General features: G+C 27.0%; 1 long non-coding RNA gene across 1 annotated transcript; it reads right to left on the bottom strand.

Moving 5' to 3' along the window:
- Window positions 1-1596: 1596 nt before the first annotated feature.
- Window positions 1597-2426, bottom strand: LOC113561304. Its single transcript, XR_003406155.1, has 2 exons — window positions 2254-2426; window positions 1597-2045 (listed from the first exon to the last, which is right to left on the bottom strand). It is a non-coding gene; the product is annotated as an uncharacterized LOC113561304 (long non-coding RNA).
- Between the last annotated feature and the right edge of the window lie 10108 nt (window positions 2427-12534).

The raw sequence follows: 12534 nt of genomic DNA, 5'->3' as shown, positions 1-12534 counted from the left end.
AGTCGACTGACTGTCAGCAGACTACCTAGTACAAGGTTTTACGCGTTATAGAAAATAAACTTTATAAAGTAGCGGAGAGGTAAGGGGGCATGTTTCTGCATATTTTAAAATTGAAATTATTGTATCAAGATTAAATGGTGGCGTTTGATATGCAACATCCAACTTAACCGAAAATTATAAACAAAATTGTATTAATAATAATAAAGAACTTGAACGTTTCTCATTAAATAAAATACTATTAAAGTATTATCTACATTCAAACTAGTAGTTTGGAACTATATTAAAGGTGATGCATATTGTAAATTTTTGTATTTTATCAAGAAAGTGAAAAGTAAGGTTGTCTAAGGTATTATCGTTATTAAACACATTTAATTAAAACTAGTAAAAGTCGGATCTGATCACAGTCTTGTACTATTGTAGCCAAAAATCTGAAAAATTTGATTACGCATTATCACAAGATAATATTTATAACATATCAGTTATTTTTGTGTAGACCACAGACTACAAGATTATAATTGTTCTGTGAACCGTAGCACATCGTTTTTTTAAATTCCCTAGATTTAAAACAACTGATAATCGTAAACGCTATTTTTGAATTCTTAATACGTATATTACATCAACTACTTAAGAATTTGTATCTTAATACAATAAATATGTCGTTATCATCACGATTGCAAAATATATTTCGTTTATTCGAGCGTATCTAAAAATATCTATAATATTGTAAAGATAATTGATTATATTTTGGTTTCACTACTGCGAAGAACACGAAAAAAATGATAATTTATTTTAATACGAATAAGGTTAAGCTAGGTATATTAGAAATCAAGTGGATAGGTATAACCACTTATTTTCTTTTTTAAATACCTATAAAGAAATAAACACTTATAACATTCAAAAAAACAAATATTAAATTTATTATATTTATATTCATATATCTTTCGAGCTAATAAGTGTTGACTGATAGAATAATCACCTTTTACATGCATATATTTCTCCTGTCGTTTTACAGAATGAGATAGGCATATGTATTTTACCACTTAATGGTTATTCAATCCAGGTCTCCAGTAGCCAAAAAGTATTGTTTTATTTAGCAAGAATAATAATTTTGTTTAAAAGTCGGTGATAAACTATATATACTATGAAGTTATGTCAAAAAATATAAATATTTACCGTTAAGAAGTATTCAAGTACGCTTGTATATATTAACTATAATCTACAAGTGTAAAATATTATTGATAGACATAACAATATTTTATATTTTTATTTAGTATATAGCTGGTTTGAGTATAAATTATGTAATAACTTGTTGCCAAAGGAAATTAACGATAAAACCATAAAACATACCAAGATGATACGTATAAATAGGAAGTTAAAATAAATAAAATACACATAATCTATATTATCTAGCTATATAATCATAATAATATCTGAAATATTACGATATTTATATTATTAATGACAGTACCTTTAAATAATATGAAGCTTCATCGATAAATAATGACGTGTAGTATGTATGAAAATATCTTTATTTGTTGGCGAAATATCAAGGTAAAATAATAGATATTAATTAATGAAGATGAAATATTAAATAAGTCAATTTGTTATTTTGCATATAATTATACATCGAAAAAAAAATAATATATTTCATATGCTAATAGTGAAGTAATAAGACGTAACTACTACAATAATATTATCTTATAGAATATTGATTTAATCATAATAATTAATAAACATTATAATATGTATGAAAATAAAAGTACGAATAATAAAACAATATATTATGTAGTGAGTAATCGTATATTTGAAATTAGTTACACTTTTTCGTCAAACTACATACTTAATTAAATTTACAACAGCATTTGCTTGGCAATTAGCGCTAACGATGAAACTTGAACGAGCAGTATGCAAACTTCTGAGCTGGAAGCTCCACTCTTTGGGGCTGTAGTGGTAGTAGCTGCCTCCGTTACGGTAGTAGGCGCTTGTGTATCGGCGTTCTCCACTACATTGTTTGGTCGAATTTCAGAGTTGGACACTTTTTCGACCTGCAACGCGGACAATATAAGAGAAAATATTATTTTAAATTCACGCGATTTAAATTATCTTTTAATGTCCGCATATGCGTACGATTTATGTATATTGTATATATCTACGTGTATCGTCGAATTACGTTTGATCGGACAAAAGACAATTTATGATTACGGACTAAAACGATGTGTTAAACCTGAAGTGCTTTATACAAAACATATTTACCTTGGTTTCGTCAACGGGGCTACTGAAAGCACCCTGGAACGCGAAGACGAACACGGCTACGACAAATACGATTTTGTACATGTTGATGATGGCGTTGGTTTCTTTATTGTTTTATATGTATAGTTGAATTGAAATTCAACTGAACTCTGATCGAAGACTAAACGTAAAACGTTCTTTTACCAACTATCTAAGAGACGGCCACCGACGCCTATCTTATCTCCGAACGACACTTCACTGCGAGGACAACACTCGTGTAGTCGTGTGACTCACAGATAACGCGAGTTCGAGTGCATTGCGTTTTATTTTAATTCATTACCTGCTGTACATGATATAGTATAATAATAATATGTATATACGCCGTACGTGTGAGACTACAAAATGATATTATAATTAATATAATATATAAGTATAGTACGCTTTATACCTACAGGTTCAATAAATTAATCATAATTTATAGATATAAAAGTATTTAGTTTATTTGCACACCGATTACTCGAAGTGAATGCATATTGCGACGCGCCCGCAATAGAATGTTTGATTATAAAATAATTATTCCGTTAAATGATTAATGCATGGTTTACTCCGAGTAATCGAGGACGTAATAAAGTGATATTGGTGTACTTGTATGTATATTTTTAATTTTTAAGCAGTTGTAAAATATTATATTATACATACATAATACTATTAACACTGTTTACTATGGAGATCAATATGGTTTAATAACTAGACACAGAAGAAATATTTAAAATATCATGATTAACATTTTTTTATTAAAACATTTTTAATATTTATTTTTCTGGAATTTAAATGTTTAATGAATGTGTTATTTTGCTTTATAAGATTAATAAATTACATACAATTGATCACGTGAAAACTTATGCTTCATCATGTACTTACACGATGATAAGTGATTACCAAAAAAACTTTAAACATATAATTTATTCTGATAATTTATAACTCTTAAATTTTTAAGACTTAGTAAATATTTTATGTTTGCTAAGTCAGTATTTGCGAATATTTACTATTTAATTATTCATAATAGTATACTTTCATATATCTTAGAGGTTTTAATTTGTCTTTGAAATAATTTTTTTAGGGTAAGGGCAATTCTTATTTTACTCTTTATTTGGTTTAAGTAGCGATTGTACGGTAATATCTTTACTATCTACATGCTATGGAAATATTATTATTTATAGAAAATGGTCGTTACGTTGTAAATTATTATTTTTGTTAAATATTATTCGTTTTTAAATAATGTAAATATTTAGGTACTTAGAATTGTGATGGACCACAAAACATTTTCAGATTCCTAATGTGGCCCTTCAAAAATATTAATTAGTGACGCCTGATCCATTGATAATATGTATATTGTACATATATATAATGTTTCTTTAATTATAATTTATAAGTAAAAATTATCGATACAACCAAAGACAAATATCAAGAAATTATTCAGCAAACCAATTTCATCTGAGTGATTTATATCGTGTAGGTAAAACATTGCTTTTGAATTTATAACGAAATAATACAATGTTTTATTTTACGTCGAGGTAACCGAAGTGAAGTTAAACATAATAATAATTACTATAATTACGTCAGGTTTGTATAGATAGATATTATGCGTACTACAGTATTTAGACGATTATTTCATTAGTTTATATAATATAATATATGTTGTAAAATATAGTACTGAATAATATTATTTATATAATGATTATAAATGTGGTAGAAAAATGTTTTAAGCCTCGTCGGAAGTTGTATATAGTGTTTGTAGAGTGTCCACCATTTATCCCAGGGGACTTTATAGGACCCCTACTATTGTGTATATAGTTTCTGATATACGCACATTATTATATACGGATTTTACAATGATATTATCTCAGCATATAATATATTGTATACAGTCAATGTTATGCGGTTTACTGCGCCAAATCGAATTATATATATAAATTATCGTTTATTATCAACATGTAAAAATACTTCGAATCAAAAACTAAATTTAAGCTATTTATTTTAGATTCTGCGTGTATTGAGGATTTTTTTTGTTCTTTTTATAGTATTGAAAATATGCGAGTACCTATTTATATATAATAGTCACATTTTTTTTGGACGAAATTGGAACTGAAATAAAATGTAAACAATTTTTATCAATTGATTTTAGGTATTATTTATTTTGTTGCAGTTTGAGAAATATTAACTGTAAAAACTTTAAACATTCTGTAATTACTTATATTTTTAAAACATTTTAAATTATTTTAAGTTTTTATACCACAAACCAATAAACACACTAGTTTTTTTTTCAATATATTATTTTCACATAGTTTTACATAATTGCAAAACAATATTTTGGAAAAAGTATATTATCTTACATAATTTTATGTATTCTTATCATTTTTTAATTTTTACTTTTTTTTATAACAATATTATAGATCTTCGATTTAGTACTCTGAATCAAAATGTTTTTTTGAAGTATTTTCGATAGGTACCTTTAAATTTAATATTAAACGAGCAGTTAATTAATTTTAATTTTATAAATACATTGGGCTTGGATTTTGATGTAGGTAATGTAAATTATTTTCTGATGTTATAAAAAGTAAGTTTGTAAGTGGAAAATGTGTCTTAGGTGATTCTGATTATTTAAACATTATTTTTATTGTATTATTCTTAGTAAATCTCCTGTTAGATACTTTACTCTGTTAATCAATAGTAAGGAAGACCCGAAAGACTCTCCAGTTGTCACAGTTTTTACTATTTCTTTTTTTTTTTAAGACAATTGCATTTTTAGTGGTGTCATCACACTATTCAAATTATCATCTTATAAACATACAAAACATCAAACTCTAATATTAAGTATCAATACATTTTTAAATTAAAAAAAATACATGAAATTTTTAACAGCCTATCCGTTTTGGGATCGGTTGTTCACCATCACGGGGCTAGTTGTCCTAAGTAAATCAAACGATAAACTAAATCAAAATTAAATTTTTAGTTTTTCATGTTAAATTTAAAATTAATCAATGTAAATAAATTTAATACATAATTTAGTATGAGTAACAAATTTAAATCATATTTAAAATAAATATTTTTAATATGTGTCACAATTTCAATCTCAGGTTTATCTCTATAAAATATAAATGGCGCAAGTATTTAATGGATTAGCAATTACTCTGCACAAAATCAGAATTCACTTTTTTCATTTTGAAATTTATAAAACGACTACAAAAAACAACAGATAAATAGCTGAGATAAAAATGAATATTTTCATTATGTTAATGTACAGTAACGAACATAATGAACATATAAATATCATCTAGTTTTAGTCTTTTACAGTTATTAACATAGTAATAACTATCTATAAAAAGTTACTATAGTAATAATTAATTTTATAAATTCTTATTCGACATTTATGTATCGAAATACTTCATAAAATATTTTGTTTTAGAATAAGAAACCAAAATTTCATGTTGTCATAAAAAGTTTCTAAAAAATATTAATAACAAATAATAAAAAACGTTTTTTCATAAAAAATTTTTTTAACGACTTATAATGTCACGAAAATATATTTTAAAACGTTAATAGTTATTTTAAAAAAGCTTTTAAATAGATCAGCTGGTAAAACTAACGTAAAAATAATATTACTATTACGGTGTTTAACTCATTTTATTTTTATTAATGTAATACTGTTTTATGCATGAATATTTTTGCGATTATAATAAAACATGTTATGAAATGTTTGTTCAAGTGTTTTATGAGCTATATTATGTTTCATCATATAGACATCATCCTGAGTACGTTGATAAATATAATAGAATATATAAGTAATTTAAAAAAATAAGTAGTTTTTTGTTCTACCAACAACTTATAATCGAAAAGATTAGATAAGTAAAACAATAAATGCTCATCACATGTTCATAATTCATAATATATTTAAATAATTATGTTTCAAAACATATTATGTTATAATATGATATACAGGAATTATGATATAATTATTGTGATTTAGTTACGGAGAACTTTTTGACTAAATAAAAAATGTATAAAAAATTTTAAAATATATTTAACTTAATTTACCATGATTTATTTGTGTGGGAAACAAATTTAAATATTTGTTGAACTTTGGTGTCGATAATTGGTAATTTTAATTTAAAATGCAATTTAAGAATATAGATGACTTATATATACTATACAAGCTACCTTTTTTAAATTAAGTATAATATTTAGTAAATAATTTAAATATCTATGTATATTTTTAAGTAGTATTAAGTGGTGGCAAAATATTTTTTGTTAAAATTATATTTATTGTAAATTTGAATATATTTTGATAAATAAAATAAAAATAATGATATAAATGTAGTTTAAAATGTTCATTCATGAAATTGATTTTATACATTATTAAATAGAAAGAAAAGAAGTAATTTAAGATAGCATGTGAATGTTGTTAAAAAAAATAAAAGCAAATACTTGAATAATAAATAACTCTAGATTGTATACTCAATGACATTGAGTATTTATTTTAGCTCTTCTTCTATGGCGTTGTCTTAAGTTTTATTAGAGGGTTGAAATATTTGACCGGTCTTTTTACAAACAATGTTTGTTCCCCTTTGTTTTACAAAATAGGTTATAGCTAAGTAATACCCTGACCTCGAGCATGCCTGTTTCATCCAATGGCCGTAATAACCACACACTTTAAAAACACTAAAAAACAGGTCGCCATTTAAATACGCATACTTTTATACATCAATTCTATACCCAATTTTCACAAAATCAAACCGTTTAATACCATACACACTATCACACTGTTATGTATCAATGACGCACACATCTATCTAAAATCAAATAACTATTTAGAACCACACACCAGCTAATCATATTTGATCAAAATAACAAAATCATAATTTGTGAGCAATGCAATTAATTTAATAAAATATGAATTATGAATAATTATTTATGAATTAAATGTAGTATTATGCTATATTATATTATAAATAGTATGTACTTGCGCGTTTATTATGCATAATGTAGAATATAAAAGTATAAAATTGTTTTTATGTAAAATTTTGCTACTCCGTTGACTGAAATTATATTGATAGCGAAATTTTGTAAGCAAAATTTTTGTATAGGAATATATTTATGTAAAACCCTGTAGTAGACATTAACCCACATTATAAAAAGTATACTTTTATTATTAAATGACGACATATCTATACGCTTCTTATAAGCTTAAAATCGTGATCATAATACTTATATTATTAGCTAGTATAATATTATTGTTGTAGCTCAAGGATTAAACAAGAAGTGTTCGAAACGGTTAATAGTTTAAATACGACTGATATTGTTTGTAATATTAAATCAACAATTATTTTATCTATATAGTTTAAATCAGTCAGTTGGCTAACAAATTCTTCATAAATAATATCTACTATATAATAATTTTGGCCTTCATAACAATTTGTTATATTTATATAAAGATTAAAGGACATAAAGTGTTCTAACTAAATTTGCACTACTAACTTTATTTTAGCCATTTTATCATATAACATCTAAACTCAACTTTTAATATGACGATGATGATACTACTACTACTACTACTACTACTACTATTACAATTACTAACTATTACTAATAATAATAATGTCAGAAGAACCTTGTAGGTGTTTAAGACCATTATAATTTTATAAGCTATTGTTTTTATAATAAACACTTTTAGTCGAACCACGGTGTGGATTCAGTGATGAGCGCATATCAAACAAACACACGCGCCAGACTTATCGGATTACTAGCACTCCAAAGCCATTAGATCTGTTTTATATTATATACGGTTACAACGTTTAGAAAACTCCGTTAACTCTCAGTGGCGTAGCGACCACACTGGTTAACCATAGTGTGACAGAGTGTTTATAAAATCTTAAATCGCTTGCGGACGACTTACCTACAGATATATAAGCATACGGTTTTAAACGACCGTGAAATCCGAGTTGTTCCAAACAGTTTGTAAACGTGACGTTTTCCGCCCGTTTATATCAACTTGTGTAATTTCTCCGTAGAATAATAGTATTTTCTTCACACAATTTCGTTTTTCGTTTACCTACGTACAATTATGTCATTTATAGCAAAGGTATATGTTAGCTGTTACGTATTGTCTTATCAATTACTAGAATAAAATTATATATTGTTGGATTAATATTTTTTTTTATGATTTACATGTGAATTTACTGGTATATATATATACCACGACATATGTTATAAATTAAATATGATCCTACTAAAATTTGTTTAACTTTGTTAATTATTATAGAAGTATAGTTGTACTGGTAGAAAATTATTTATATATTTTAGCATTTTAACTTAAATACATAAAACTTAAATTCCAAACCGTATAATCCTACATACCTATATAGTCTAAATAGTCTAGAATCTAAATCATGGGCCATCAAATGGCGGCCCGCGAACTGATTTTATTCGGCCCTCAGACACATAATAAATAACATATACCTATGTATATAAATAATGTAAATATGTACTAATAATTTTGATGGCCCACGGAAAATGTTCAGATTCCTAGTATGGCCCTTCAAAAATATTAATTGGTGACCCAGGGTCTAGATTCAATAAAATTAAAGCGGCAGAAAATATGAAGTATTTACTATTTACTAAACTAAGATAATATATCAATTTTTTATAATTTAAGTTATAACATTGTCTCTGTATAGGTAATAATGAAAGAGCTGATTTTTTTTTTTTGAAGAAGTCATCACGATATTAGTAGGCTGACATGTTTCAGTGTTATTGAATTTTAAGCTATCACGTGAATTTTGGGATGCTCAAAAGGTATTCTCAAGTTTCGGAGTAATATTGATGACAACTTCTGATTCCAATCCAATGGTTCATGAATTATTAAAGTGTCGTATCCATGTTTTTAAATAAACGAAGTGTGTTAGTAAATTATGTGAACCATTTGACCAATATTTTAATAAAGAGGTCGAAATTTCACGAAAGATTATTAATAATTGAATCTATATATTTAAGTTATTTATGTATTCAAATTGTTTTTAAAAAATAATACAGTAATACTAGCTTTTTATTTATTTTTCATGTACGTATTTTGTGAATTTAATTTATTGTATTACGATAAGGTTTTTAATTAGGTGTTTTTTGTTTAAGTTACAATAATTTTAGTAAAAATATTGGTACGTTATAAAATGGAATTTAGTTTAGTAATTTTATCGTTATGTCGTTATGTCGTTATTTATTTTTTTATTTATATTTATTTACCTTTTTACAAATTCGGCTGCTATGGCCATTATATTATTTATTATTTGGTTGATTAAATAGCTTCTAAAAAAATAAAATGACAATATCCGCGTATAGTCACATCGTTGCATTAGTAATAATAAAATGAACACCGTATAATAAGTAAGTATACATTCTTAATACCGTACATTGCCATACGCACATACAAAATACCCACCCCAGTGTAATGTATAGTGTATTATAATATTATAAGACGAATGTCAATAGATGACAATATGACAGGTTTAAATGTTGTGGTTGGGCGCACAGAGAACAATCGTCAAGGCATTCACGATTGTCTGCAAAACGATGTATACAATCTTTTTGTATAATAATAATATGACAAATAAATCGAGCACTGCCTTGGTGGTTTTTTTTTTTAGTAAATCCAACAGTAGCAGATGTCCACCGGATGTCATATTTTCATAATTTAAATTGTATGAGTCCTCGAAAAGACGTATATTATATAATGAATACCTATTCCACGTATTATTACATACAGATGACAAAGTTCATAATGTAGTGCCTAATATCTATGTTTTTCAAGTAGCCTCCGATCGGTTGTCATTTTACAAATACTTTTGATGTTTAAAAAATGGAACACTTGAACGTTTACCGTGGAATTCGAGTAATATAGTATTATATATTATATAATAATGTACCCTTTAAAGAACGATATTCTAATAATGGGCACTGCTGCAGGCTAATATTTTGATAAAATCGATTAATTTCTGCAGTGTACATTTGAATAATACACTATACAACGTATAATCATTACATTAAACGGTAAGTTCTTTTTGACAAAAAAAAAAATATATATATATATATATTTGTATGATTGTGATTTGCTTTTATGTGTAATCGCTTATCTGAGTTCTTCGAGCTGAATCGTGGTTATTTAAATGGTTATAATAATTTCTAAGCTTGATTTTAGATGGATATTTTTCAAATGAAACTAAATTTGAACGCTATACATATCTTACCAACAGAAACAAAATGTAATAATTTTTACAAGTATATATTAATATTATTATAATACGAGTATTAGTATAATACTGTAATAGTATATCCTGCTAAGTTTTATGTTCATTAGAATTCACTGGTTTAATAAATTAAATTAAATTTTTAAATATATGCATATCTCTTACTTGAAAAAAAACATAATGATTAAAAACAATTGTTTTTTACAATACTATGTGAGTAATAAATATACTACTGTTAATTATTATTATTTTATATTATATTATATAATACTGTTTTGTCAATCTATCGTAGATTCGAAAATCATGGTTGACAAAAACATAAATGTTTGATTACACTTTTGTTGAACTTTAAAGTTTATAAGAAATATAATATGGCGGTGAAAGTAACCAAGAAGCAATGAGATCTATTTAATGGTACCTGACATCCTCTACATGATCCCTCGGGGTGGTGTGAAGTGTGAACATCCTGCAGTTTCGATCACATTTTGGGGGTTAAATATTTTACCGTCTGATGTGCATCTCTATCTATACGTATTTTAAAGTATTTTTTTCGTCCTCAAAGCTTTTTTTTTAAATAGAAAAAATAATTTGTATTATTATTTTAATATTTAACGTATGATTTATGTTCTATAAAATCTAGAATTTTATTTATAACACTATAATACTAGGTATACTTGTACATTTTGGATGATATTTTATCAAAACCTAATGGAGATTGTGAATTGAAATAGCAAACATATAGTGTAGTACACTAAGTCTGAGTGTCGGAAAACACTACATACATACACACACACACACACACACACACACACACACACACACACACACACACACACACACACACACACACACACACACACACACATATATATATATAAACATGTTTATAATATAAACAATGACAGTAGCGGTGGTGAGATAATAAATAAGTACCTTGGCGCGGTATCTTGAATTCGTATACGCCGAGTCAATTTAATTTTCCATTATGTCCGATAATGGAAAACCAACCCCTTGTCGTTCCTCGTCGCACCATCGTCGTTAGCCCACCATCTCCACCCGAGTTCATATACTCTGTTTAGTCTTTACAGCCAATGTTCACTCACTCTCTCAGAATATATAGAGAAATAGAGTGAGTGAAAGAGAATGCGACGAGCAAGAGAAATATAGAAGGAGACGGATATAGTGAAAAGGGGAGGGAAATACCCGAGAAAACTAACCCGGTGGAGTCTCATCAGCGTTTGTTAATTCTATTAGTTTCCATTATGAGCCGCCCAGGAGCAACTGGTAGAGGGGAGGCGGGGGGAAGGCTTGGCTCCACGGCTCCGAACTTGGTTCGAATGGCCCACCAGAGACCCATCCTCATAATTACTAAATAAATTGTATCAGTCTCTCGGGCCAACAGTAGCGGCGGAGTGGTCTACCCTCTCGCAGATCGCCATATAGCGCTGCTGCTACCGCCGTTACTACTCCTCCGTCAACCCTCTCATTCCTAACCTCAAAACGACTACCGGACCCCTTTGATATGCCCAAAACCCCAAGGATAACCGTTGTGAAATTTATAACTACCGGCCGTTACGGCGTGTATTCGTTTGAAAAAAAAGACCGGGTTTATTAAAAGGTTTTTTTCCGGAGGTATTAAATCCGAGATTTAGGTGTGCAATCTACGAAACAATAGGGATATGAATGCGTTTTTAACTGTAAAACGAGTTGATAATAAGTATTGTTTTTTGTTTTTGTTTATTCTTTTCGTTTTAATTTTTTTTTAATATTCCCTATAACTATAATATAACACAAATACTTTGAATCGTTATAATGCACAGATATTTACATTTTAAGATTTTGAGTATATATAATATATTTTCAAAAATATCAATAATGTAGTATATTATACTATATTATTTTATAAAATTATATTGTTTGAACTGAATAACGTAGATAGATACAATTAAATATAAGTACAGTAGGTACTACGTATAATTAATTAATGGTAAATAAGCTACCTGTATAG

The sequence above is a fragment of the Rhopalosiphum maidis genome, chromosome 4 (genome assembly GCF_003676215.2).
Source record: "Rhopalosiphum maidis isolate BTI-1 chromosome 4, ASM367621v3, whole genome shotgun sequence".
Classification (NCBI taxonomy): Eukaryota; Metazoa; Arthropoda; class Insecta; order Hemiptera; family Aphididae; genus Rhopalosiphum; species Rhopalosiphum maidis.
This window is presented reverse-complemented; position numbering and strand designations above follow the sequence as displayed.